We start from the raw sequence: 24,569 nt of genomic DNA on the forward strand, positions 1-24,569 counted from the left end.
ATGCTTCATAAGAATAAGTTCTTTGAGTATCAGCATTGGTTCGTAATCCCTTCTATTCGCGGAAATATTTGGCTTGAATACAATTGCTGGTTTGGCTTTACCTTATAACTCAAGTAAAGACGAAACACCTTAGTATTTACGTATTTTTATTAATTATTGTTCATTGAACGAGAGTTGGTTTGTTCCCCTTGAAAAGTCAACTAATTTCCGATCAATGACAATGATTACATGTTTTTAATTTAATTCTCCTTTTACAATTGAAATTTTGTTCTTCCTGATGATTTAATTCCAGACCCCGTTAAAACATTATTAACATTTTACTTTCAAGTTACTTCAAAACATCTTTCAAAATATAACTTACCAATATGGATTCACTCTTTTAAAATAATTCTACTTTAATTAAACATAGGAGATAATATAATCAATTAATCAATATTGTTTAGGAAATAAATTATTTGTTCTATACAAATATTTCATGTCTGTAAAATTATATGGTACTTTGGTATTATCGCAACCATCTTCGCAGAAACCGCCAAACTTTCAGAAGTCGCCAAACTGTGGCAAACGATAGTTCTTCAGGTCACCATATCGATAACTGTAAGTTTGAATAAGCAACTTCACCTGTTGTGGTTGTATCAGAGGTTCTAAAGGCAAATTGCTATATTTTTATTTTTCAGTTGAATTTTGAAATATGCGCTTGTGGGATTCGCCTTCAAATGATTGCAGGTTCTTTAAAATGATTGCAGGAATTTAGTATTTTGCCACAAAGGATGGAATATTCAAATTCGCATTTCATGATGAAGCGTGAAAAAGGAGTCACGAACACGTCGGTTTCCGAAACGGTTAATTGGTTCCAGAATAGTCGTCTGTCATTTACTACAGCAGTCAGACTTGCATACAGCCTGGAATAAAGAATTAACGAGTGTTAAATGTTGCTTGGAAGAGTTAGAAATACCTAGTAAGACTGTGGGAGACTAGAATAACATGCGGAAGATACAATAACCTATTTGTAAGTAGTTTCATAATTTTTTCCCGAGAGATATATTGAACTAAAATTAAAATATGTACCTAATAATATATATGATATAAAATATATAACTTTCTCCGATTTGAAATGACCATTCTTTTTAAAAGAAATCGCCAAATTGCTCCAGTGTGCTTGCGATAATTACAAATTATATTGTATATATATTGTCGTTGTACTCTCTTTTTTTCGATTTTTATAAATTTCTATAATTTTCACGGTATTTTAGAATATTTCTATCTGACTAATAAACCACAAAATTTGCTTTTAATGTAATATAAGAGTAATGGCAATAAACCTTATAAGTTAATGAGAAGAAGTGTTTTTCTCGAGATCAAATAATCCTGTTACCTGTTCTACATAAATTCCTTCTAATTTATGCAACGCGTACAGTTAAATGAACTTTCGTTACTTCTATGTGGACCTCACAAAGATATAATTATGTAGGATCCTTAAGATAATGTTTCAACTTTTGTAGATAATATAGAAAAAGATCCACTAATAATTTTCTGAGAGAGGAAATGTACTACATTATCAACAAACTTTTTTTTCCCCTACAAAAAAGAGGGAGACAAAGTTAATGAGTTACGTTTCTCTTAAATATGGTATCGACAATGGGCTTGTTAAAGTGCGTTTTCTTTCAGTATTATATGTTCTTTTAACGCAATATTTCACTCATAGATTTATGGATATCTTGAATTTCGTACATTTGCTCATTTTTTACTTCCTTATACAAAGTAAAGAAAGTATTAGAATCACGAAAATTTCCAGGTATCATATTTCAACGAAAATAGCCATTTTGACAGCTAACGAATACAATTTATCGATGCTTTTGCGTGACATCTGTACTTAAGGAGAGAATGAAGGACTCTTTTTCCTCAAACGAATTATAAAATTGATTTAAAATGGATTCAAAAGAGATTTTTTTCGTGGCGTCTGTACGTACGTACGTATGTATGTTTCTCGCATAACTCAAAAACGAGTAGCCTCAGAACGTTGAAATATTATACATAGGACTGCTATAACATGCACCTCCCGTTTTGGTAGCAATCAGCAGCGCCAAAAGTATAAAATTTGCACAAGTAGTAGTAACTTGTTTTCGCACTAAATGAATTTAAGATCATACAACATTATATATATATATTCACTCTGTTGGCTCGGTTCAGTGTGCTCAGTTTCTTTATTCTTATATGTTTGTAAACTGCATTTTTTGCTTTAAAAATGATTGAATCATGTTGTTCTTATCTTCCGGTTAAGGTTTTTATGCCTTTAATTAATCTGCATGCAATATTTGTAGAATTATCAACAATTTAAAAGTTGTTTAAATGCGGCTAAGCCTAATTTTTGGTTATTTTATCAGCAATATTTGTTGACTACTGAAACTTTGCAGAATAGTGAATTTAGTTTTTGCCCCTTCAGTGTCTTTTTGCCGAGTGGGATCAAGAGTAAAGTTCCCGTTTTGTGCTCCGAAAAATCTGCCTTATTGCCTGCTGGCGAATTGCTTGTTTCCACTTAGAAACTGTAATTTTAATCGTAATTTTTTTTACTTGTTTTAGCTGTATTTGGTGTTTTATGTTTTTCTATATTTTTCAATTTTTAACGAAAATATTTTGAGATTTTATGTATCTTTGCTTTCCCGCGAGGTGAGAACTGAATTAATAGGATGAGAAATATATCTCTAATGAAATTCGAGGAAATAAGTTTAAATGAAATGCAGGAGAAAATGATAATGAATAATTTAATATTCCGTACAATTGTGGTTGTATTCATCAGATATTTTTCTTTACAAAGAAAACCATAGGGGGGGGATAAAAGAGGAGTCACCTTTCTTTTAAATAAGGTACCAACAATGGGTTTGTTAAGGAGCTTTTTCTTTCAGTATTATACATTCTTTTAACGTAAAAATTCCATTCATAGATTTATTGATATTTTGTATATTTGTTTCTTTTTTTTAAATAATGAACAAACTCTCCCCTTTTGTCTTCCAGTAGATAATAAACAGAAAGGGGGAAAACTCTTCATCACAAATCACTTCCGCCAAAAATTATTTATATACCATTTCAATTCAGACGATTCGATCTCTTTTCAGAAACTCCAAAATGGCGCAGAGTTGCGAAATTAACTGCTCGCGTTATTATGTTTACCAAATGCACGGGTGATTTTCCGCAGAATGCTGAATGCTCTCCTCGGTGAAACATTTTAATTACAAAACAGGAAACGTTAGCTGTTGCGTCTCAAACAATAGAAGAATGCGAGACTTTAATGACGAGCAATTCTCGCAATGTGGAGGAGGTGAAAGATGTATGGAATTTAAACGCCCGAATGTTTCCAGACAAAACAATAAAGTGCTTCTAGTAGCGGATTTAGTAATGAATAATCTAGGGGCTTTTGTTTGCTCGGAATCACGGAACGGGCTCCTTTTCTTTAAATTCAATTTCCAATTCTCTTGAGTTTGGGATACGAAGCACTCGCTTTGTTCCTTCTGGGATTCAAAAAGATTATTTGCTTTTCGTGCAATTGCATTCATACGTTTTATGAAAGAGTAGTTAAATCAGTTCCTGTATAAAAGAAAGAGTGAAGTTTTAATACAAATATCCATATATGAAAATATATGGATAGCTAAAGCGCTTTACCTTCCCGCGCTAATTCTAAAAGGCTTAGTGTTATTATAAACCAAATTTGATAACTACGCCCATGGCAAAGATTCCTTACTGTTTTAGATTAAATACAGAAATTTATTTTCAGGTGACGAGCAACGATCATTGAGTGAAAATAATTCTACAGCCTATGAATAAGATATATCGCACCAAAAGCCTCTTTTATTAATATTATATATTAACTATGTAAATGTCAGAGTTTATTTTAACACACATAAAAAACAAGTAATTTTGGGAAAGATATTTGCTGCACTATTTACTTAAACTATACTTCCCGGTGGCGAAGTAGGTAGCGCGTCCCGCAGTTGCACCACAGCTCAGGGCCGGGCAAGGTTGACTCAGCCTTTCTTCACTTAAGTGTATAAGGTATTTCTCCCACTTCCCTAGCGTGCCTTCGTGGTGTAGTGGTTTGCACACTGGGCCGGTATTCCGCGGTTCGATTCCCGGCGACCGCGTTGTTAATGTTTCATCTTTCCTGCTTCCAAAATACTTAATGTCTCTACAGTGGCGCCCTAACTAAAAGGGTGTTGGATGATGATTCTCCACGCCCAGGATTTGGCGATTGGGTCCGCTAAAAACCGCAGTCGCCCTTTAAAAGGGGGAGTATATAAGGTATTCTCCCACTTCCCTAGCGTGCCTTCGTGGTGTAGTGGTTCAGCACGCTGGCCCGGTATTCCAGAGGTCCGTGGTTCGATTGCCGGCGAAGGCTAATTTTTCATCTGTCCGGCTTTAAAAAAATCCTAATGTCTCTACAAGTGGGTCGCTAAAATGAGTCCCGAGTTCGCTTGGAGACTAAACACAGGAGGTCCTGCGACAAGCTGACCACTTGCCCAGAGCATATGCTGATGCCCTCTGGAGTCAAAGGTCAAGAAAGCAGAAAATGGCACTGCAGGCTGCGGCCCACTAGGGCTGTTGCGCCACTGAATTTAGTTTAGTATTTACTCAAACTAAATTAAATTCGTTTCATTGAATTATTTTAAAATTTACTGAGTTTTATTTTAGTAACGGAGGAAGCGATAATTATTGCTTTGGTACATGGTCTAAAGAAGCAGTATAATGTCACTGTATTGCATCATTACATTATTTATAATATTCAGTGTGCAAGGTAAAACTGTACAGTACATAATTTATAATTAACTGCTTTCAAATAACATGTAGTATCATTGCATACGCAGCTTTGGCACTGTCCTGTGTGATACTGAGGAATAAGTTGTGGTTTGATTCTTCATTAAGTGTGGTCATCAATCACTCCAAATCCACGAAATCCACTCCAAACGCAAAGCTATCAGTAAATTACTGTCACTTCAAAATGTTCTTCTTATACCAGAAATGAATTTGAGACCTTTCAGTCTGCAGATGAGTTCTACTTCTATTGCACCGTCGAAGCCTTGAAAATTGTTTCATCTAATTTTTATTTCAATTTATTTGCTCGTATTCCTTTTTGTCTCCTACTCAGTTTACTAATTTTTCTTTACGGATTGATCCAATTCAAATTCAAAATAGGCCAAGCATGAATATTTCATGATCAGGCAAGAGCTTTGCCAAATATTTGTTTTTCCCCTTGAAGATTTTTTTTTTTTTTTAAAGCCAATGTTCGAGCAATACATTAATCTTTTGAGGTACGGGGAATCTTGAACCGAATGCTTTCCCCCCTTTAAAAAATCACCTCCTATTTGCAACAAAGATTCTTGTGTGTAGTTTAATGGATTCTCAGAGGGGTGCATCTATGTTGCAAAAGGAAGACCTTTGAAAGAGATAAGTGATTAAAATCCCAGGGAAGTCAAATTTGACATTTTACCCCACTTTTCAGCCTGGAAAATGGGGGAAAAAGACATGGCCACTAAAGTGGACAACCCCGTCTTTTCAAAGAGAGGACTCTATGGCCACTATAATGGCCAACCCGTCTTCAAAAGGTTAACAAACCCCTAGCTCTCTTTACCGTTATTTCTTCGTTGATTTTCTATACTGGCTGACTATTATTTGTTGTATTAAGACAGTTTCGCGACAAAGCACTAAAGTGCAGCTCCCGACTCAGTCGATCACTCTCGAGATAATCTCTAAACTCATATCACTATTACTGAACTCAACGTACTCTAGATACTCACTTACTCCGCGTATAAGCAGGGAATATACAGCTTTTGACCAGCCTTCGAGAATAGTCTCGGGAAAACCAGTAAGAATTCGTTGTAGAATGCTCTCGCTCCATCTATGATATATCGCCAATTTTGTCGCCAAATCGGCGATTCCGCACCAAATTTTGCACCCCTACCTTTCCTTGCCACTTTCTGGCAACCCTATACCCCACTTTGTGGGGAAGCTATCCCACCGCATCTGGCCACTTCGTAACAATAGGATTTATAACACAAATTAGTAACGGCATATTAATTTGCAGGATGCAACTTTTATTTCCATAAATATGCCATATTAACATGAAGCGTTACGTTCTTTGTCTGAACCATGGAGGTTAGAATAAATAGAGTAAGCCTTCTGAGTATGTCCCGTGCAATGAAAATTAAGCTATGACACGTCACAGTATGACTTCACGTCTTATCATGGCCGCTGCCATAGGCGAACTTCTGGTTGGTTTTAATTCGTCCTGAAGATGTTTATGTTACTGATAACTTTCTAGGCAGCAATTTTTAGCTTACGTTAAGAGATAATTCTCCGAAAGGGACTACGATGTAATGTCTCTAATTTAATAGTTTCATTCCAATAGTTTCAAAGAAAAAATAATAATTTCTTTCCCTGTATTTGATTAATTAGCCTTAAATCCCTCTTACACTCTAAAGTTGGCTTGTCCCAGACTGGAAAAAGTTTCACCGCCACAGACTTTTTTAACAGGAGACGGAAAGAAAAACCACTCTCAACAACAACTATTGATCCTCCTAAAAAAACTTAAGACTTTTAAAGATCATCTATCAAACCTAAGTCCCGGCAATCATTGAGAAAAGAGTAAAAACCAAAAACCGAACGATTATTTTTGCACGTCCGGAATCGTTTGTTTGTTTCGGTGAGCAGGGGGTGAACCGTATCGACAGAAACAATCATTAGAGTTGAGGTCATTTATCAAGTCTGGAAAAGGTCTGAATATCTGGATACCTGCTCTTGCTGAAATTCTTTTTATAATACACTTTTAAGTCTTAAAAGTTGCTCGGGGCTCAATTTTCAAAGCTCGAGAACTTAAGATAATTTTCTTCGTAGCGTCGTAAACGAAAAAATACTTATTAATACTTTGTTCCCTTATCACCTTCTGTACGTTGATGCTTCTACTATTTGCAGAACACTTTCTGGAACGAAGATCCTGTAATATCTTAGCCAGTTATTTTAGTGTTCAACGACAGTAATCCTTCATCTTTAACTCAGTTGGTGAAACTGTTTTTCCCGTTTTTTGAGTGAATGAAATATTTATATTATGCTATGCAGATGATGTTCGCACATTCTTTAGATAATTTTCACTTTGTTTAGAGTGAAATATTTCACTTAAACTTTTTGTGTTTTAAATGTTCTGTTTGATAACTCTTATTCTTTATTACCATTGAAACTTTCCCTGGTTTTCCAGACTTTACTATATACAGGGTGATACTAGATTATTTTTACAAATGAGGAGGGGTGATAGTAATCATCCAGATGATGAATAATTACCAAAGAACACAGGGTCGCATTTCATTCTCAGAGGCAGAAAAGATTGATATTGTTACGAAATCTACAGGCGCGGTAAGATAGCTTCCCCGCAAAGCAGTTTTAGGGTTACCATAAAATGGCAAAGGGAAGGCAGGGTTGCCACATTTAAGGATAAATCGCCTATTTGGCGACAAAATTGGCGATATACCATGGACGGATGGAGAACCTTCTGGAACGAATTCTAACCGGTTTAGCACAGAATGTTCTCGAACACAAGCCGAAAGCTATATAAACTCTGATGGTCCGCAGTCAGTTAGTGTGTGTGCCTCGTCTAGCGAGCTGATAGTCAGTCATTGAGCGAGTGTCTCGAAGTCTAGCGCCGAGGTGGTCGTCGAGTGCATCGAGAGTCTTTTAGAGCATCGCCAATTAGTGCATCGTCGAGTTTTGTCTTGGACTGTGCTGAGTCGAGAACTATACTCTTGTATATCGTCGAGTGCATCGTGTGGAGAGTCTCGAGAGTACGTGGAGTTCCGAGAACAACCAAGCAGAGATGGAAGCTTTGCAGTGAAGCTGTCTCCACCGTTATTGCCTGACAGTGTGAAGACTGTGTCGCTGAGTTTCAGCGTGTTTATAGGAGATCTTCGACGACTGTAAAAAGTGACTTTGGAGCTGTTCTGATTAAAACTGGCTAAAGTGTGTTTCGATACTTCATCAAGTGTCGTCGTTATTCACTCCAAATCCATACGAACCCCGTACGAACGTGAAGGAAAAGAAATTAACGTAACAACTGGTGTCAGAAGAAAAGAAAAACGCAACAATATTAAACTTCCAACTTGAACTTAAACAGAGCGAATGAACGAGACCAAAAGTTGCCCAATCAGTTTAGTGAAAAACTCAGAGAGAGTGCACAAAACAGGTAGAACCGGAAACTTGGCTTTCGAGCGTTAATTCGAGCTCAGACTTTGATGGCAAACACTCAAATGCACATCTTTGGTTAGGAAGGTCTCAACCTCGCAAACGATTGCAATCTAATCAAGGGCTGAATATTATCAACTAACTCCAAATTCCGCTGCGTGCTGAGATTAGCATGGAATATCCATGCTGTGTTCCGGCTGCCAGAACTTTGTGTGCCATGGAAGGGTGCTTCAATTAAATGAGTACAGTAAGTCCAGGAGGACGGGACAGACGATGGCGAAGGGAAAAAAACTGCTTCCTTGATACTTGATATCAAGGTAGCAGTTTTTTTCTTGATATTTTACTTGATATCAAGGTTTTTTCCACTAATAGATAATTTTCCCCTAATAAATTAGATAATTAACTTGTTGCAATCGTTTGCGAGATTGAGACCATGCTAACCGTGCATTTGAATGTTTGCCATCGATGTCTGAGCTCGAATTGACACTCGAGAGCCAAGGTTTCGGTTCAGTCCGTTTTGTGCACTAGCTGTGAGTTTTTCACTAAACTGATTGTGCAACGTTTGGCCTCGTTCATTCGCTTTCTCAACACTGTTGTCAGTTCAGGTTGGAATTCTGATATTCCTGTTTTCTGCCTCTCAGAGTGGAATGCGATATTCTATGGTAGTTATTGCCCATCTGGATGAGTACTAACCCCCTCTTAAATTGTGAAAACAATTTGGAATCACCCTGTATATATTTGTCTTATATAGTTGCCATTTAGAAATTTTCATGTCGTGTACTGTCGCCTGTTTGATGATCAAGGCTCTTGCCAACGATAGGTGCAATCTTAACTCCTTGCCACGATGAGTTTAGTTGGCTTGTGCTGATGCTACAGCACAGACAGACAAGTGAGAAAAGTCAGACAGACATTTTCATGTACCTAAATTCCTTCTTTTACCCTTATTATTATTGCAAGTTTCAAAACAATAAAGGTTTTTATAGTATCGGAAGAGGTATTTGATCCCATTCTTCTTGAACAACTCTCCAAAGTCCGCGAAGAGTTGCAGGTCGACGTTCGAACAATTTATTCTTTAAAAGTCCAAAAGCGTAAAAATACATGCGAGATACGTTAAGAAATTTAATGGGGATATGAGTGAAGGGTATGGCCTTGATACCTGTTTCTTATTCCATTTTTTGTTTTCAAGAAATTAACAGTGGATTTGGACGTGTGACCTCCTTTGTCTTGATGCAGCTCCACTGATTGATGGCACTGTTAGGAAAAAGATAATATATTTCGTGTTTGAAAATTGGGTAAAAATATGTACCTGATAATATGCAGAGTTGATATTAACATTTTCTCTACTCTCCTTATCTTTAATCTGTCGTTATACGAAACAACAGCAAGAATCATGAATCTCTTTGAAAAACTTTCTTTAGATTCTTTGAACCATGATTTAAGATTTTTCTTCTCTTTGATGATAATATATGGATCTCTTTTTTTGTTGCGGTCATTTAAATATATCCAAGATCTGTCTAGTGGGACAGCATTTTTCCATTTTTGTCCACATAATTGCTTCTCATATAAAGAATTCTGCATCGCTTTCTGCTTTAGGCGCTATGTTGTGGAGAAAGACAATGCACATCATGTGTTTTCGTCTTTTTAAGTGTCAAATCAGCATTATTTTCTTTGTTTGAATATAACATTCAGCGCTATAATGATTTTGCAACTTATCCTTTGGTGAATTTTCTTTTAACGTTAAAGATGTTATCTTCGCAACATTTGAAACGTTCTGTTTTTCGTTAAATACGTAGTTGGAACAATTTTCAACTAGAAGCAAACTTTTGACGTTTTTTCCTTTCTTGTTGATAATATTATCTATCGTAGTTTATATATCGGAAACACTGTAGGTTTTACGCCGTTTTTTGATAAATAGATATGAATAACTTTCTTCGGAAAGAGCACAGATATAGCCTCACATTACATCTTTCAAAGCGCCATTTTCCATGAAAACAAAACTATCAAATAGCAAACAATGCTTTATACTTTCTAAAATTTATTTGCAGCTAGAAAAATCATTCCCAACCCTCCGTTTTATTTTCTTGTTCGAAGTAAAGCAAGTATTGTAATCATGAAAAACTCCAGGTACCATATTTCAACGAAAATATCCATTTTGACAGCTATCGAATGCAATTTAACGATGTTTTTGTGTGACATCTGTACGTATGGACAGAATCTCCCTCCTCCCAAAATTATAAAACTGATTTAAAATGGATTATGAAGAGATTTTTTTCGTGGCTTCTCTAGTACATGCGTTTGTATGTATGTATCTCGTATAACTCAGAAACGAATATTTTGTATATAGGACAGCTATAGGATGTAGTTGTGCACCTCCCTTTTCGGTGGCAATGGGCCGCACCTAAAGCAAATAAATATATATATGTATATAAATATCTCCACTCTGTTACTCGGCTCAGTGAGCTCAGAATTTTTATTTTTATATGTTGGTAAATTGTGCATTTTTTGCTTTAAAAATAGTTGAGTTATGTTGTTCTTATCTTCCGGTTAAGGATTTTATGCCTTTAGTTAACCTGCATGCAATATTTGTAGAACTATCAACCATTTGAGGTGTTTAAGAGCGCTAAGCCTTTTTTTACCATAGCAGCCATATTCGTTTATATAACAGAATAGTAGATTTGTTGCCAATCTAAACAAACTAAGTTTCACAACAACAACTGTTTCTTTTTAATTTGTCTAACTTTTTTATATATCATTTTAGATTTATTATAATATTTGAATAGAATATGTGGCAACGATTAGATAATTCTTCAGATGATATAATTTTTGCGCATTCCGAGTGATAAAATGAATGAGACGTAACGCTGTTAAGTGGACCTAGCGCCAGAGTGTCGCTATGCTAAACAAATGTAGTGAATTTTAAAGAGTGCGTTTTTTCTATTGTGGTTTATACGCTGTCAAGGAAGTAGATTTAATTCAATTCATTAAGTTTAAATGAAATGCAGGAAAGAACGCGTATAATTTAATATTCCGTGCAAGAAAGTCACGTGGTATACACACCAGAGTTTTTAAATAACAAAGCAAAACCATCTAAAAAATGTTGGAACAGCCGCTGTGTAACCAATCTTAAGTGAATTTGTTTTGGAGAAAATTAAATTACTCATTTCTCTTCAGCCATATTACTTTTAAAAGATGCTCATGTTAAAGGATTGAAAACTTAAACTTTAGCATAGCAGGATGCATTTTCGAGTAACTTAAGATAACAGGATTCTTTGCAACTGCAAAGTTAAAAATACGTAAATTGTAACCTACCTGAAAAAAGGGGAAACGTTTTACTCATTCATGCTTGTTAGAACTTCTAAGCTAAGAAAAATTAAATTGCAGTTTAAAAATGAACTCAGTATTGTATTGCTAAGGAATTCCAGCCTTTTATTCCTCAAATGCATTATAATTCAGTCGTCTTTGCTTTTTAATCTGTCTTGTACGCTTTGTTTCCTTGTTAAAACAGTCCAAAAGTCTTTTCTAATTAAAATAAGATCTTCTTCGAATATAATAAGATCCATTTTCACATGGACATATTAAATGTAGTTAAGAGTTTTAAGTTTTAATAATCTGAACTTTCCAAGACAGTATAACTACTTTCATCATGAAAATCTATGTTTTTCTTTCATTTCTCCGTAGACTCTGATCATTATATAAAGAATACAAGTTCATGCGTAGAATAATCAACTTGTTAGGAAGAAGACTACGTCAGGCGGTCTTAAAACTTGCTACAAAAGTAAAGGTAAAGGTAAAAGTATGGGGGACACCAGCGATGTACCATAGGTCAACTGGTAATGCCTTCCCATACTAACTCTTTGAAAAAAAAAAAGGGGTGGGTGGTAATTGCAAGTTTTATAAGAATTTACATAGACTGAAGCTTTCCAAAGGGTCTAGGGTTTGCCTATTATGGTGCATCGTGCAATGGCACTGTAAGCCCCGCATCCAGTATTTATTAAAAATAATGGTGTAGGGCATATATAGGTTACAAAATAGTCGGAATACAATTTGAGATTCACAACATAAATTGAACATCTGATTTGGTGCAACAAAAATAGGAGATAAACATAATTGATAAACAAATAAACATAATGAGATAATTGTAAATAGTACTGGCAACACAATGTTAAAATGAATTGTAATAATAATGCTAAAGAGGTGGGTGTCCATGGGTTATTTCAGATATATTGGGTTATTGCAGTTTATAAAGTTCACGAGCGGAGCCATTTTGTTCATAATCACAGCATGTAAAAGTTCACTAAGTTTCAACTGTATGTGGACTTACACTTGACAGAGATCTAGGCCGTAGGAAGATAGTCGTTGCATAATTTTCTGAAACTTTGGATATTGATGTTTATCTTTAATTAAAAACCTTTGGAATGCCAGGAGATCAGTTCTTGGGGATTTTATGTGAATATTCTCAGTTAAGGGGCATGAGAAAGTGTAATGATCAGGAGTTCCCTGTTCCCCACATAAACAGATATCAGAATTTGCCAAATTTCTTGCGTAGAAATATGTGGGGAAGGGTCCATGCCCTGTTATAAAGTAATTTAGTGAAGGATTCGAGTTCAGAGATGCGAAGCTTACATTGGAGATCAAGTTATATGTGCGTCTTCCCTGTGGAGTATTGTTCCACAAATCCTGCCAAGATTTTGAAGCAAGTTGTTTTAATTGGTACTTGAAATTTGAGCGAGGCCACGGAATGATGATTTCAGTACCATCTTGATTAATAACTTCTTCTTTGGCTAGTTCATCTGCCTGAGCTTTACCAAAATGGTCACTATGTCCTTTGATCCATGAAATTTGAATTTTGTAGTTTGGAATTTTGCCAAGAAGAGAATTTATGTCGGATATCAATGGAGAGGAAAGTAAGGGATTTTTAATAGCTAGAATAGCTACTTGGGAGTCATACAAAGAAACACACATCGTGCGCACAAAATTGTTAAAATATATATTTAAGAAAAACTGAAAGATTTCAGATTTTAATGTTTGTACATAAGGCTTTCTTAAGGGTCTAAAGGGTCTCCCGCTCAGATCGCAGTCGATCAGTCTGCATTCACTCCTCCTAACATTCTTTTTTTTTAGTCCAAATGGGCAATTTGCCCAGAAGGACTTTTAATTTCGTTTTGGCATTTTGAGTCGAAAGCTTTAAAAGGCTGTATCACTTTTCAAATCGTTGTCACCATATATTATCGTCCTGTCCTATATTTAAAGAAATTAAATAATGAAGAATCTGCATAAATGTATATGTATGTTTTCTGCTTTATTTCACAGTGGATGCTGCAATAAATTACATAAAAACTCTAGTAGTGGCGCCCGAACTAAAATACAGTAGACGATCATTCGTCACTACCTGGATTTGGTGACTGGGGTCCCGTCCTTCCCAGTCGCCCTTTAAATACCGGAGATTGTAAAAAGTTTACCCTTCTTTAGAGCATGCCTTTATCATGTCACTGGAAATACATCTCGTTGGGCAATCAAGAGGCTCGAAGTTTGAATATCAGTGAAAGCACTGCACAAATTCTGTTTCCTACTTCGTCTAACATAATAAGTCTTTTAAGGGGACTCATACACCTTAAAACCCATAAGATCTTCGAATAGGTGACTGTTGCAAGAATTGGCATAACTTATTTATTTTAAAAGCAATCACTTCCAACTTTTCACAGCTGACTACATAATATAGCTGCTTTCTGAAATAGTCATCAGAAAGTTCATGTTGCCACAAATATTTTTATAATTTAATCCGCTTTTTGGCAACATTTTTCGTCATGTTTCCACCTTGCGCGCACAGTTTAAAACATTTGGAAACTACTGTGAACCTAAAATTCTAAAAATTTCTTGTTAAATTTTTATTTTATTTGGTGTTGAGGTTATAGAATGTATTTTATTAAAAAAATTTGTAATGTTTTCGTTCACAAAATTTTTCAGTATTAAAATATTTATCATACTTTTGGTTCAGTTAGGAAATAGTGCCCATATAAAGAATTCCATCCGATTTCAAGTACGTACCATTAGCCATTTTTAAAATATCATGCGCGCAAGGTGGAAACATGGCGAAATATTTTGTCTCAAAGAGGATTAAATTACAAAAATATTTGTGGCAACACAAACTTTCTGGTTACTAGTTTCCAAAGCAGCTGTATTATGTAGTCAGTTGTAAAAGGTTGGAAGTAAGTGCTTTTAAAATAAATAAAATATTCCAATTCCTGCAATAGTCACATATTCGAAGATCATGAGGAGTTTAAGGTGTATGAGGCCCCTTAATAAACAAACAAACAAATTCTATGTGTTGAGGCATTGCTGATTTTTCGTCAAAAGATGTACTGAAGTAATATTAATTATCATTACCATAAATATACTCAAAAACTACAGTAAAGTCTCCTTTTAAGATGGTTTAAAGAAGGGATCTTTACAGGCAGATAGGAATTTCAGAAGAAAAAGGATTTTATTCAGAATTTCCGACAACTCTTCCATTATTCACCTAACATTCACGACAGAGCGATAAATTGTCAGAGAAAACGTCTTACGTGGTGATTTTGAAGAAGAAATATAATACTGCGAGAAGGAAAAACTATTTCTAGATTGTCTTTCATGACAGTGCTTTTCTTGGCGTAAGCGAATTTTTAGTTAAGTAAAAAAGCATTTCGACAAACTTGTTTTCTTTTCTCGGTAGTCTCTAGTAACAAAAACGTTTTCTTTTTTCTCAAAATTGAAAACGTTCAAAACAAAAAGCATTTTGTTACGATGACTTTAACAGTGGATAATTCTTTATTCAGACTGTAAAACTGGAGATTTTAAAGGCTGTTTTAAAACGAAGGTGATAAATTAACAGATAAGGGAAAGGGAGCTAATTTGATGTTATAAACTCTCAAATACTGTATGCCGAGGAAAGAGTGCTTTTGATGCATAATATATTTATGTATTTTAATTTTGATAAAGTATCCGAGAACTGCCTCTTTTAGAACTAGCGCATTTGTGAAAGATCTTAGAGAGGAAACTATGTCTTATTCTGGTTAAGAGAAAATAATATACAGCTAACTTACTCAGCTTTTCAGAGCCGTTCATGAGGGAACTGCAAGTGCTTTGCTGTTTCCTACACGATATATACCGGCGAAGTCCGTGACGTACCTTAGGACTGCAGATATCGTCATTTGCATAGGTGCCCAAATACTTATTGGTAGTCAGTGTATTACATTTGATGTCTTGAAAAATAGACTTAAAAACTTTGTAGAACCATTAGGTTATTTTGAAGCAGAAGATGTAAACAATGTGCAGTGCCCTTGCCTGGACTTGAAGCATAAACCTCTCGAATACGCGTCGAGTATGGTTGCAATTACAGGTGACAGGTGACGGAGGACGGGGACGCCTGGTGTTTAACTGAGGTAAACAGGCATATGTCCCACGCCTTCCCCTTTATAGATACAAGAACTCCCTGGGGTCCCACAAAGGTGCACCGGGAGTTACTGAGCCTTCATGAAAAAGTTTACATGGCCATACAAGGGCTATTCCAGTTTGACATTGGTTCTGTACAGATTCTTATATTAATGGTTGACCTGGGTGTTCATAGGCCATAATGCATACATGAAACATAACATTACATACATGATATATGACATGACATTAAACTTATACAATAATACTTGCATGAATTAGTACATACATACTTTACACTTCACATGACATTAGACTACACATACATAATGCATGACATTAATCTACACTTATTAGAGTTATAACCTGACTGTATTTTCAGCTATAATCATATAAAACAATCTATAAATGTAATTCAGTTCTGAAAATGTAAGATAAAGAAACGGCTTAAAAATGGAATCAGCATTGAGATTCTCTTTAAGAAATATGATGAAGCTTATAAAAATCTAGGAAGCGATATACGCGTACTTACATACACACATATACAGTGGTGGCCAAAATTGTGGACACTTTTGGAAATTTTTATGTTTCTGAACTTTGTATGCTTATAGAAAATGTTACGTTTCGCAAAATGCAAACTTGTATATATCAGTTTAAAGAGAGTTTATTACCGAATTCAATACAAAACAAAAAATTCAATTATTTGCAGTACAAAAAAGTTATATGTACTTTAATATAAATAAAAAACACAGTTATTAAGTGGTTTGTAATGTCTAGCTTTCCTGGCCAATCACTGTTCTTGTTCTGAGAACCAATCAAATGCTAGTAACTGCCAGTAGAAGCTGACATCATGTTTATACTTGAAACAATTCATTATTTTGCTTTGTTCCGTAGAAGGAGGACCTGTTTCTTATACACTGCAATTACAAGTAGGAATTTTTGTAAAAATTTTTAATATTTAGTCAAGAAGCAATATCATCAAATAAAAGAGTAAATTGGACACCTAGAAAGAGATGTAATATTATTGTGTTACGAGAAAGTAGTCTTTCCTATGCTGAAATTGCAAGACAGGTGGGTGGTTCAGTGACTACATCTGGAGTCCGAAAGCTCTGTTTACGATATCATGAGACAAATTCAATAAAAAACAAAGAAGGGAAAGGCCGAAAAAGGTGCACCACATCTATTGATGACAGAAGAATACAAAGACTCTGTCTCCAAGATAGAGAAATGTCATCAGCGGCCATCAGAAGTGATCTGAATGATGCTGGTGTTTCTGTCTGTTCAAGAACAATCAGGAGACGATTAACAGATGTTGGAGTGAGAGGTAGAATTCCACGAAAAAAGCCTTATCTTAATTTTCAGCAACGAGAAAAAGGACTACATTGGGCAAAGGAACACATTAATTGGACAGATGATCAGTGGTCACAAGTTATATGGAGTGATCAAACTAAGATATCGTTATTCGGTAGTGTTGGGGGAAAATATGCAAAACGTCGAATAGGAGAAGAGCTACATCCTGACTGCATTCAAGCAACTGTGAAGAACCCAGTTAGTATTATTAATACTAGTATTAATACTACTTTAACTATAACTAATAACTAATAATACTAAGTATTATTAATACTAGTATTAATAATACTTAGTATTATTAGGATGGTATTGGTCGCCTTCATGTCATCGATGGGACACTGAATGCCAGAAAATACATTGACTCTATTCTAGAACCAAAACTTCTACTTTCCATCAGAGATCTCTTTCCCAACAATGCTTCGTTTATTTTTCAGCAGGATTCTGCTCCTTGCCACACGGCCAAAATATCGAAAGAGTGGTTTCGTACAAAGAGCATTAAATTGTTGTCATGGCCAGGAAACAGTCCTGACCTCAATCCTATCGAAAATTTGTGGCACCGTTTGAAAACTCTTATCCGAATGAGGCGCCCATCAAATAAAAGGGAACTAATTGAGGCTATAATTGTTTCCTGGCATCATGTAATAACGAAAGAAGAGCTTAAAACTCTTGTCAGCTCAATGAAACGTCGATGTGAAGCTGTAATCAAAAATAAAGGGTACCCTACTAAGTACTGATAACTCACTGCAGTCATCACTATCTAATGTATATCAATAACTATTATCGTTTAACTTTTTTCGTATTGCAAATAATTGAATTTTATGTTTTGTATTGAATTCAGTAATAAATTCTCTTTAAAATGATATATACAAGTTTGCATTTTGTGAAACGTAACGTTTTCTATAAGCATACAAAGTTCAAAAACATAAATTTCCAAAAGTGTCTACAATTTTGGCCGCCACTGTATATATAATAAATGTAATATTTCAATTGCGTAGAAGACACCGGTACTTTTAACTTTCGATAGTCGTCATGGCTGAGGGTAAAGGCATACAGACGAAACTAACAAAATTTGACGAATCACCAATTTTATCATCACACATATGAAATTATTTTGGCAGATATTTATTCAATCATAGTTAAATACGATCATTTTTATGTGCACAGGCTTTAAAAGTGCAACGTAACCATCTTAGACATAAAAGCATAAGCAGCGTGGAGATGTTTGCAAGGCAGAAGTTCAGAAACGGAGTGACGTAGTTGTTTGCGAAGCAGTATTTATACTAAGTAAGTGCATAAGTATAACTAAGCTGTGATTTGTTAATTTTAGTTTTAGTTCCTTTTTATAGCAGCGTTATGTAACATGGAATGATCTCGAATTTGGGAGAACAAATAAGCTTAGGGGAAGAACACCAAATTTAGAATGGTCAGTTTTGAGATTGCCAATCATTTCATAGCACAGCCATCGTGTTTTGTTATATTTTGCATATATATATATATATAAAAGAAAGCTAAAAAATATGTAAAAGATAAAATATAATTTAAATTAGCAATAGCCTCTTGATGGTTAATTTTAATTTTGTATACCACCTCTGTATTCTAAAAAGTAATCTGAATTGGATTGGATTATTCAATTATGGCAAAGCACACGAGGGCTATCTGCATAAAGGAAGGGATGCCTTCGTGGAGGACTTTCTAAGAGAAACTGGATCGTATACACGTTACACATGGAGAAAACCACTAAACCGCCCATGCAGCCAGCCCGTTCACGGAATTCGAACCTCAGTCCGAACTACCAGTGTTCAGCGTTTTTACCGCTCGGCCGCTGGTGGGCTTAAAACGTGATCTTTCAGGCACTGTGTCATATGAGTTTTGCAAAACGCTGGTGACGTAAATGGAACTAAAACTCAAGCATACAATAATAATTTTGCGGCAAAATTAATTACTCAGTCAAATGCATTGAGAACCGAAATTAACTTATTCTGAATTAAGATTTCATCCTGAACACAACTGTACTTGCTTTCTACACTTCGGTTAACAGGACTTTCTTTCTTCTTATTTCTTCCTACTTCAACGTTATCAAAAATGTACACATTTGGAAATAGATACAAGAAGCCTGCCAGATTGTTTCTGGCGGCAACATGCTTACTGAAATAAAATTGAAGATTTAATCTGCCTCCACTTCCGACTTCCTCGTCATTATGGATCTACAATTTACTTTATTACGCGATCAATGTTTCTACGTATCTACGCTATCCATGTTTCTGTAATATTATATCATCTAAATTTGATTTCATTGCGTATGTACATACACATTTACTAACACGTAAACAATATTAAAAAATCTGATGTGTACACTACATGATTTCCTTGTACGGAATATTAAATTATACGCATTTTTTCTTGCATTTTATTTAAACTTATTAGATTGAATTAAATTTACTTCGCCGACAGCGCATAAACCACAATAGAATAAATGCATTCTTTAAAATTCACTTTGTTTACCATAGCGACACTCTGGCGCTAGGTTTACTTAATAGTATTATATTTCATTCATATTATAACTCAGAATGCACAAAATGTATATCGTTTAAAGAATTATCTAATCGTTGCCACATGTTCTATTCAAATACTATAATAAAGCTAGAATGATGTATAAAATAAATTAAGCAAACAAAACGAAAAGAAACAGTTTTTCACAGACGATTGAGTATTTCTCATTCAATTAATTCAGTTCTCACTTCGCGACAAGACAAAAATACATAAAAACTAAAAATATATGTATTAAAAATTACGAATTAAATCTCAAACACTTATTTCCTCGAAAAAATTCCAGAAAGGATTAAGCATGATTTAATGGGCAATAATAAATGAAAGCGTTATCTTTGTTGTTGCGAAGCTAAGTTTCTCTAGATTGGCAACAAATCCACTAGTCTCCTGTTTCAAATGTAAACATCAATGGCCGCCATTAAAAAAAGGCTTAGCGGCACTTACACAACTTTAAAATTGTTGATAATTCTAAAAATATTGCATACAGATTTACTAAAGGCAGAAAAACCTTAACCGGAAGATAAAAACAACATAATACAATCATTTTTTAAAGCAAAAAATGTACAATTTACAAACATATAAGAGTAAAGAAACTGAGATCACTGAGCCGGGTAACAGAGTGGATATATATATAAATATATTTATATACGTTTGGTGCGGCCGATCGCAACCAAAATACGAGGGGCACATGTACATGTTATAGCAGTGCTATATACAAAATTTCAACGTTCTGAAGCTACTCGTTTTTGAGTTATGCGAGATATGCACATGCGTACATACGTTCGTACAGACGCCACAAAAAATTCTGTTCAGAATTAATTTTACAGCATTTTTATAATTTTTTTGGAGGAAACGAGTCTTTTATTCTGTCCTTAAGTACAGAGATCAGGCAAAAACATCGTTAAATTGCATTCGATAGCGGTCAAAACGGATATTTTCGTTGAAATATGCTGCCTGAATTTTTTCGCTATTAGAACACTTCCTTTTTACTTCGTACAAGGAAGTAAAAAAGCTAAAAAAAATCTGAAAGCTTTCAGATTTTACATTACGCCTAAAGGAGGGTTTTTTAACATTTGTGTGTTATCTTTGTTTATTAAATATCATGTTCTACGTACTCAAACCATAAAATTCAATTCAACAGCGATATCAAAAAATAATTTTAAAAGAGCATATCTTTAGAATTTCCGATACACAGTTTCGCGCTGCAGATAAAAATAATTTTTTGTAATCATTGAGTTTGTTAATCAAACATTCTTTATTTTTGGCTCCCAGATAACCAAATTTGGGCTTTATTCGAATGGAGGACTACGTTATTCAGAACTGGATGTCTCTAGAAACCGTTGTTTTTTCGTGTGCGAAAAACATACAAACATTCATGCAGATTCTTCATTATTTGATTTCTTTAAATAGAATGCGAGGCTCTAATATTTGGTGGCAATATTTTAAAAAGTGATTCAGACTTTTATAGTGAACCAACGCGAAACTCCAAAATGAAACTAACAGCCCTTCTGGGCTAACGCCGTTTGGACTAATTAGAGCAGAAACAACAAAATAGCATAACCAAATACATACAAAATTTAAATGATAAATAATAGTTGAAAATTCTTTGGTCTCTTTCAAGAAGCTGCTGTAAAACGTTCAAGACAGCCACTTTCTGTTTAAAATCAATTGATGTTTCTCAGTAGTTTTGTATTTTTAAATTTATAGGTCATGTGACTGCATGTTTGGTAAAGACGTGTAGTACTAGAATTATCAGATAATTAGAAGATAAGATGAGATATTAATGAGGTTCTAAGTCACTAAGATCAGGTATGCAAAGAAAGAGAAGTTATTCCTACTTCCGTTCAGTCTCAATTTTCTTCATATCCTTTTTTTCTTAACTGAGGAAAGGGGGATCATATAATCCAGGGGAAACTGCTTCTGCATGCGCGCGCAGATGTATCAGGCGCGACAGAAATATCTCGCGCACGAAGCAACTAAATTATCCCCTCCACTTTTTGAAATCACCTGCCAATCATCATAAAAGGAAAATATCGACCGCCGCCCCTCTTCTCGCTGCGTAAACGCCCGACGACGGAAATGACTTAGTAATTATTCACAACGCCAGCCAAACTAAAACAAAAGAGGTATATGAGAGCAAGAGGCAGAAAGTGGAGCAGCAAAAAAAAAAAAAAAAAAAAAAGGAGCAAAAGCAAGAGAAGAGAAAACTGTGCAAAGTCCTTTCAGAAATGCCGCCCCGGGGGTAACGGTCGTTAATTAAACGATAACAGAGGGAAAACTGCGGTGAAGTTTTCTTCTTTACCGTAATCATTATCGCATGGCGGACGTCAAAGTCAGAGAGAGTCTTCTTGAGCGTTGAATGGAGATATAATCTGGCATCTTTCCTGAAGAGAAGAAGATGGCTGCTGCTTCTTTTGTGGGATAAGGCGTTAAAAATGAAAGAAAGTACTGAGGGATAAGAGCAGATTTTTGGAGTTTTGTTCTTCTTCACTGCGGAGCAGGAAGTAACTTGTTCGTCCTGTCATCGGTGGAATTAAGGATCAACAACGATAATGGAATTATGTCCGTGATCATGAACAAGAAGAATCTCGTGGACGTGTCACATAAGATATTCTTTTAAAGCCAATAAAATGCTTACAGTTAAACATCATTTACATGTTACAAGAAAAATAGCTGGTGTTAAACACAAAACATCTTACTAATCCGGCTTTATTCCAGACGAAAGGTTTTATAATTTTAATCCCAATAATGAAAAAAAGGAATTTCTGAAAATTACTTGATTGATCCCGGAAGTAAATAAAAAGTGATGAACGCATCACTACGAAAGCTTCCCAGGAAATGCAGCTTACTTGGACAAGAGGCTTTCAGAAAACTTTAAATGGTTGTAAAAATGGCGCCTTTTACTCGTATGGGGTAAATCAATAAAATCCCTGCAAAAATTACACTTTTTTAACTCCAATACAATTCTTCTCACAAATCTCAGAAAGAACTTAGAAATATTTTTAGCCCAAAGGGTGGTAGCCCAGAAGGGCTATTAATTTCATTTTGCGTTGCTTCACTAAAAACGGCCTTTTACTTTTCAGATTGTTGGCACCAAATATTACATCCCTGCATTATATTTAAAGAAATTAAATAATAAAGAATCTGCATGAATGTATGTAAGTTTCTCGCACTGTGAAAAAACAACGGTAGAAGCATCAAATTTTGAATAACGTAGTCCTCCACCCGAATATAGGCACCTGGAATACCGAATTTGGAATTTGTTTTATTATCTTTTTCATATTTTGTTAAACTTTAACGAATTTTTGATTAACAAACTCAACGATACTAATTCAGAAGTCAAACAACAAAAATCAGCGTTATATTTACAAAATTTTCACAGGACTAGTTTCGATGGTTTTACCGAACCACCATCTTCAGCTGCAAAACTGCAAATGAACAAGATAGGAGATAATGATTAGATAAGATAAGAAAGCCTGGACAAGAATAAGCAAGTGGCGCCATCTGTTGGTGAAACCAGAACTAAAACATAATTCCTTTAAAGGCCGAAGGCAAATTTGGATTGGAATTAGGATCGTTAACTAGAACAGAAAGATTTTTATGAATGTGAAATGCCTCTAGAAAATACAGTTCTCCAATGGATGATTTTTTTTATTTCCTATCTTGTTCATTTGCGGTTTTGCAGCTGAAGATGGTGGTTCGGTAAAACCATCGAAACTAGTCCTGTGAAAATTTTGTAAATATAACGCTGATTTTTGTTGTTTGACTTCTGAATTAGTATTTATTCGGCGTGTTATTGTGTCTTAAACTCACCGATTTCAAAGTGAGCAATAGCAACACTGTAGGAAACAAAACAAAAAAAAAAAAAAAAAAAAAAAACATAATTATCTCAAGCTCGCGAGTATCGGACATATACTCGTTATCTAAAAATATATTAATATTTTCAATATTAATATCAAAGAACATGATATTTAGTAAATAAAGGTAACACACAGAACGTTAAAAACGCCCCTTTGGGCGTAATATAAAGTCTGAAAGCCTTTAGATTTTTTTTTTTATTTATTAGTACAAAGGGGCTTTGTCCCTGAGGAACTATTGTTTTCGTTTTGCAATTTTGCGTCGAATCATTCTGAATGTCCGTTTCCCTTTTCAAACTATTGCCACCAAATATTACGCCCTGTATTATATTTAAAGGAATTAAATAATGAAGAATCTGCATAAATGTATGTATGTTTCTCGCATTGCGATAGAACAACGGTACCTAGAGCCATCAAAATATAATTAGCGTAATCTTCCATAGAATATGGGCATGTGGAATCCCTAATTTTAATTTTAATTTTTTTTTTTATTATCGATTTCATATTTCGTAACGTTTCAGAGAATTTTTAATTAAAAAACTTAACGATTTCAAAGCGAGAAATGCAACGTTCTACAGAAAAAATATTTTTAATTTTTATCTCCAGAGCGTGAGTCTGCATATCGGAAATTATAAAGATATGCTGAAGTTAGAATTATTTTGCGATATTACTCTTGAACTTAATTTTATGGTTTAAGTGCAAAAAACATTATATTTAATAAATAAAGGCAAAACACAAAAAGTTAAAAAAACGCCCCTCTAGGACGTAAATTTAAAATCTGAAACCTTTCAGATTTTTTTTAGACTTTTTAAATTTTTAATTTATTTATAATAACCCTGTATTCTTGTCACCCCACTATTTGTCTTGCATTCGACCAAGAAAATAAGAAGAATTTAAAAAAGAGCGTTTAATAAAATAAAATGAGAATGACAATGAAAATGAAATTAAAACATTTTCATTGAAAACGTCATTGTAACTTTCATTGAAAATGTTTTTATTGTATATTTTACTTTTCTTTGATGTTAGCTAATAGCATCATTCCTTGGAATGATAAAGTTATTCATTTGAATGATGTTGCTAATGATTGTGAATAATTTGATTAGTTAACTATCACGATTGTCATAAGGAAAAGTGAGTAATAAGGAAAAAAAGTGATAATTTATGTGTACCCAAAATTTTTATCGTCCTCAA

At 34.6% G+C, this 24,569-nt stretch overlaps 1 long non-coding RNA gene across 2 annotated transcripts in view; it reads left to right on the forward strand.

Moving 5' to 3' along the window:
- The first annotated feature begins 651 nt into the window (after positions 1 to 651).
- Positions 652 to 24,569, forward strand: part of LOC146993511 (uncharacterized) — a 178,526-nt gene continuing 154,608 nt past the window's right edge. For both annotated transcript variants that reach the window (XR_015038288.1, XR_015038289.1), the window contains exon 1: positions 652 to 1,009. This is a non-coding gene — a long non-coding RNA (uncharacterized LOC146993511). The remainder of the gene's footprint in view (positions 1,010 to 24,569) is intronic.

This window comes from Stegodyphus dumicola, chromosome 12 (genome assembly GCF_044657685.1).
Source record: "Stegodyphus dumicola isolate Sdum_Otavi_A_Nest chromosome 12, ASM4465768v1".
NCBI lineage: Eukaryota > Metazoa > Arthropoda > Arachnida > Araneae > Eresidae > Stegodyphus > Stegodyphus dumicola.